Source organism: Vigna unguiculata, chromosome 3 (genome assembly GCF_004118075.2).
Source record: "Vigna unguiculata cultivar IT97K-499-35 chromosome 3, ASM411807v1, whole genome shotgun sequence".
Classification (NCBI taxonomy): Eukaryota; Viridiplantae; Streptophyta; class Magnoliopsida; order Fabales; family Fabaceae; genus Vigna; species Vigna unguiculata.
In genome coordinates this window covers 35,328,397-35,334,987 of record NC_040281.1, presented here as the reverse complement: position 1 = coordinate 35,334,987, position 6,591 = coordinate 35,328,397, and positions in this window count along the sequence as shown.

The window sequence follows — 6,591 nt, the reverse complement described above, 5'->3', positions numbered from 1 at the left end:
AATGCCACGTGCTTAACCCCTATCCTGAGCCACAACTAAAGGGATATGTTCCGAGCCATAACTCAAGGAACACCACACACACGAGTCGCCAGGTGCAACACGCCTCCAGACCGCCTGGCGGGGGACACGTACCGCCAAGCGCCACACGCCTAAAAACACATTGTCTCTACAACTATCTCCTAGCGGGACAACCTTCATCGCTAGGCGCCACGCGCCCTGTTCCTCTCTATTTTTGTAACTTCCCCTTGGCGGTTCAAATTACACCGCTAGTCGCTATACCAGTACAACGAGCTCACTGGATTTGTACCAACTTGCACAGTTTGCCAACTCTGGTACTACCTTAACACTCACCCAGAATTCATTGACTTAATTGAGTTGGCTCTCTATCATCCCCTTCGGCTCATATACAATTTATTAGTTCCATGTAGTTCCATGTATGAATTCAAACTCATAATGTCCATTAGCCCTCATTGCATTTTGGTGTAAATCCTTAATTCAACCTGGTTTAGTAGTACTAACTCATCCTTTTAAATTTATTATTGCAATACACCCATTTTACCATGTTGACTCTCCTTTTGGCCAAATAGGCACTCCATATCAATCCCAAGATCTACATCCTATTTCCACACCAAACGTTATTCATAAACATAGTTCATAAGTCACTATATTATATTTACCACTAAACCATTTCTCCTCACACTTCAACCCTTACATTAGGACATGCCAATATACATTCCCTTTCCTTCATTGAACCCTATCTAAGAGATTAAAGTTCTATCATATAAATAAATTTTTACTTCAACATAAACCCAAGCCCATGTCTAACTCTCCAAATGACCTAGGTTAACACTTCTCATCTGCACTACACGTCAACACCTAAAATGGCCACTGTTCTGGTATGGCGTCTGACAGCAAACAAGGTGCCACCAGGCGGTTCTTGCTATTCCCGGAACCCCATCATTCTCCCTACACTTGCGAACCTTAACCCATCCCCAATAACACTGGTTTTAATCAATTTAGGACTTTATAGGCTACACTCTAGTGTTTTAGAATTACCGTTCATCCCTAAAGCTTACCATATATGAAATTCATTCACATTTTCCACTCAAATTAGTGCCCCTATAATAATTCCCCAAACCATCAACGCTAAAATAATGTTCATACGATTTTCGTCCCAATTCACCCCCAATCACATGGAATTTAATGATGGATAAAGTCTGATCATTTACATTGATTAGGACTTCCTTCCCCTCCAATCAGCATCATCCTAAAACCCAGAAGCCCCATAAATCGAGCCAAAATAGCCCACGTTGCCTGGCAGTAGTTCATCACCGTCAGGCAGTTCAACCAAAAACCTAGAATCTAGGTTATAACCATGTGTCGCTTGGCAGCCAGGGATATACCGCCAGGCAATTCTTCTTCAGGAACCTAGTTTTCAACACAAAAGAGATGTGTCGCCTGACGGCGATTCATCGTCCGCCAGAAAATTTCTGGAAAAATGCACTTGGAACTCCTTGCTTAAACTTGATTAATATTTGCTTCTCACTTGCTTCCAATGGCTTTGATGAGGCTCCTCCTTCGCGGTCTTCACCGGAAAAGCTCTCCCAATCGGCGTTCCACCGATTGATTCTCTCTTAGAGCGAGGGAAACGCAGCGGAATGGTTCGTGTATAGTGTTGAGGCTCGAATCTCACTGGTTTCGGAAACCCTAAGAGGTAAAAACCTAATCTAGGGTTAGGATCGGAGCAGAGATGAAAGGTGGGAGTACTCTCAACCAAACTATCATTCATCAAAGCTGTCTTACAAAGAAACGACCTGCACCTTTTATAGTTGAAGGGTAGCAAAAAGCAACGGGAGAGAAAACTAACGGCAAAGCTGCTGTGAACAACAAAACTTAAAGTTGCAGATGGAATACGTGAGGGTTTGGATGACTCTAACAAACCCTAACAGAGAAAATAGGAAAAAGGTTGATGTGTTGCTGTGTGTTGACGGCAATGGGCTGTTGTGTGTGCGAGAAACCCTAGCCATAAGGATGAACGGAACGCGTGAGGCCAAGAAGATATGGCTGTGAGACGCGATCCCTAAGTCAAGACGGAGGAAGAGCGTTGGCCGAGAAACCCTAGGAGTGTGTATGGACCAAAGGGGTTGCGCGTGTGGCTGGATCTGCATGATCGCTTCTTAATGAAATTGGGCTGCTACACGCAGGCCCAATTGACGCTGATGCTTGGAGCCTGTCCGTGTTTTGAAGCTCATCAGTAGACCTGATGCTGAAGTACGCGTGCATCACTTAATGGCAGCAAGTATGTTAAATGGTGGTGCGTGACAAAATGGCTGCACTCGTGGATTGGCCGAACCTGTTGTCCGCATTGGGGTGCTGGATTGGGCCGCAGGCCCAATATCAAATGGCAGCTTAGGAATAAAAGGCTGCATTTAGCAAAGAAACCCAATTAGAACAAGTTTTATTTAATTAAAATAAAAGAAAATAAAAGAAATTAAAAAGAATAGGCCTAGGCGTTGGCCTAATGTTATAAGCCTTATTGGGATCACATCATCCACTCCCCCTTGAAAAGGATCTGTCCTCAGATCTAGAGGGTTATTAAAGGCTCACAGCAACCAAAATAATAGTACCACCAGGATCAAAAATAAATCTGCAATAGTCATCAAATAAAATAGAATTAAAATCATAAAGACCATGCAGTAAAATTGGATGGAAAATTTGTGAAAATGGGCCTTTGGAGATTGAAAAAGATGGTATTAAGCCCACTTCACAAAAGAAATGTTTCACACTTTGACTAAGATGATTTTTGAAAAGAATTTTAATATCAAAGTGTGTTTTGGCAAAACAATTTGAGGAGGATGAAATAAAGAAATGAGATGGAGAACAAAAATTTTGAAAAGAAAACAAAACAAAAGATTTAATGGAAAAGTGAGTAGAGGTTAAAGATGGGAAAACGCCCTTTGAAAATGGGATCTTCATGTAAGGAATTGGTGAAGAATTGATCACCAAATCCCTAACACAGAGTTCTGTTCGCTCTTTTGAAATACACTTTAACTCTACCACTTGTGATTGTTTTGCAAGATTGCTCTCTTGTTTTATTTTCTCTCTTTCCTCTAATTCTTTTCTCTCATTCTCTTCTTTTGCTTTTCTTAGACTCTTCTCTTTAGCCTTTTCTTCTTCCTCTCTTTTTTTCTTCTCATTTATCTGTCTTTTCTCTTGTTCACTCAAGAGCAAGTCTAAATTGTGCTTGAAATATTTTTCTAGTCTAGAAAACTTATCAATGTTTTGGATGAATGCATCCCCAATGTCAATAAAGTCTTCTATCCTAACTTGTTGTGCTTTAGTGATCCTAAATGAAGGGGGTATGAAATGTTTCCACATGCATGTTTTTAATTCATAAAATGTATTGATGCATGATGTTCTCCCCTTTTTCACTAGATATTGCCTCTCTTGCCACCAATCAAATGCACGTCCTACAAATCTAGATGTAACATGCCTAAGAATGTCTATATGACTATATTTACTAAACAAAGGTTGCACCAATTTTTCAGTATCCCACATCCAATCTTTAAATGATATTGGTCCTATATCTTCCCCAAAGAAAGGAATGTCACTATGAATGGTTTGATGCAACTCATGACTACCATTATGCCTACCTAAATGCACACTATTATGCCTATCTATATGCATACGGTTAGAAAAAGAAAAACTCATTTTGAAACACTTTTGACAAAAACAATTTTTCACAAAATTGATGAATTTCTAAAGAGAAAGTAGTGAAAAAGAGTTCTAGAGATACTCCCAGGAAAAGGAGGTGAGTCACATGGACAAGCTTAGGAACCAAGCCTTTCCTAGCCAGAGATCTCTAAAATGCTTTCACAAAATTTCTCAATAAAAATACAAATGAAGCAGATTATGTGAAAAACAAATTGACAAAGTGTGTGAACAGAGCTAAAACTTAAAGACCAAAAGAAGGTCAACTAGGTGTAAAACAAATGGCACCTAGATATCACGGTGACCTAAAACAGAAATGGCAGACACATAAAACCTGGACATTAAAGCATAAAACAGAAAACATAAAGGCGAAAAAAAAACTTAAACTAGACGAAAAACCTAAGTGAAGATACAAGTGGCCTTTGGAACCCCTTGAATCTCATACTACACGTTTAAAACTATTACAAATTTGCTAAGGATGGGATTGCTCAAAAGCATTTTCCCACCTAAGCCAAATGAAGCAAATAAAAACATAAAACTGAAAAAGAATTTACACAAAGTTCGTGACATCAAAACAGCAAAAGACGAAAGGAAGCTATGTTATGCTATGTTACACAAATTTCCCAGCTCACTCTTTTGTATCCCCTCGTGGTGCACTCTTTCCAACATCAATGTGAGGTCTCAAGTCCCAGCTCACTCCTGTGTTCCCTCGGCAGTGTACCTCCCAACAGGTTCACTCACCATTCCACCTTCAAGAAGAGGCTTTACCTACAAGGATGTCCAAAACAGTGAGTTGGAAGCAAAGTGAACCAAGAGCATGCACAATCTTCCACATAAGAATAACAAAGCAGAAAGCAATAAAAGCTCAAATGGAAGAAGTGGACAACATCAAGTGATAGATTAAATGACAAACTGAATGGAATAATCCAAGAAGACAAACAAGAAACAAGTTAAGAATTAAAGGTGGCATACAAAAGGATCCTATGGAATGTGTCTAGAATAAGATGAATAAAACCAAACTCAAACAAAGAGTCAAAACAAGTTGAATCAAGAGCATGTGCACATGAAATTGAACAGAGTAGTAGGCACTTTGTGAACTGTACAAGACAACTTGTATTTTGCTAAAACAAATAATGTTCTCAAATTCAATAAAGACTAAAACAATATCTTTCAGATGCTCTTTTTTTTATCATAATCTTTTTCTTTGCATTGGACTTCTTTTTCTTTTTCTTTTCAGCTCTCAAAAACGTGTAGAACAGTGCACAACAGTATCAAAATTCTACCACCAAATCAATGAACAAATGCACATGGCAGACTGCAAGGATCCAACTCAAAAACAATTTGAAAGACACACACAAGGACAAATAGAAAAAGACTCAGCTAAGCAGAACAAAACAAAATCAATATGCAGCAGATTTGAATCAATCATCAACATAGATTACAGAAGGTGCAGCAGTGTATGTCATTTGACAATCTCAAAATCTAAACATGTGGAATTATAGAAAGTAACAGCAACTCAACGCAAGAACACCAGAATTGTGGAATCAAGTAATGAATCAGGCCATAACAGAGGCACTCAAAAGTAAATGAAACTTGATACCACTACTGCATTGAATTGGACCAGACAAACAGAAAAACTAAAGCAGTTTTAATATCAATAAGCTGACAAAACAGCAGCTGCAAAGCAAATCCAGACCAAACAATGGACTGCACTAAACAAGGTCAATAGTGTAATAACACAGACAGATGCAACAGATTTTTAAAACACTGATGTTGTTGGCCAAAGTAGTCATAGACTACGAGAATCATAGCAGCACAGAGTAGCTACTGCAGAGAAACAAAGAAATCAATCTGGAAAACTCACAACTAAGGCCACGATCAGTGCACACATATGTGATCCAAATGAATAAATTTGCCAATACAATCAAGGCAAAAATGAAGTTGCAGAAACATGTCAAAAACACCAGACACTAGGCTAATTACAGAGACAAGAATAGTGATATAGCAAACAAACGAAAAATAGAGGTAGTTTTAAACTGGAATCAAGTAGCAGATACTGTGAAAATATTTATAAAACTGCTCCAAAAGCGACTAACTGGCCAGGCACTGATTCAAGAAACCAGAATGCACAAAAACAAGGTGCTAACATAGCCTATGCTTTCAGCTAAACCAGAACCTCATGAGTACTCTGAACACATCCAGATTTGAATAACTCAGATGCAGTTTGGTAGCAACAATCATTGGCCATCACTTAGTTCAATATCAGACGAACATCAAATTGAATCAAGAGACAGCTTAGAAACAAATAAATTGGCAGCAGAAAACACATAGAAACAGGATTTGCAGATTATTTGTTCATGATCTAAGAACAAATCAGAATTCAACAAAACATACACTAACAGAAACTAATGATTTAAACACAAAAAAGGAACTGAAAGAGATACGAATCAGTGAACAAAACACAAAACAGGGACAACATCTATAGAGTTGAGGACATATAAAACGAATTATCAAAAACTAAGACAAAACCACGAGATTATACAATTTAAAGCTAGGTAAAAAAAAATTGAAAAACCTAATTGACATGCATTTGAATCGGCAAATTAGGAAGCTTATGACAGTGCATTAATCAGAATTGATCCAAGACAATCAGAACAAGTATTTTGAATCAATTTCAACACGAAAAAATTTTAACACAGATTTCACACAGTAAATCAAAGACGCAATCAATACATGAACAAGACGGGAATCAAACAGAGAAGAAGAAATAACAGAGATAAGGTACGAATACTTATCTTGCGATACTCCGAGAAACGAGTGGCTCTGAATACCACTTGATGAGGCTCCTTCGTCGCGGTCTTCACCGGAAAAGCTCTCCCA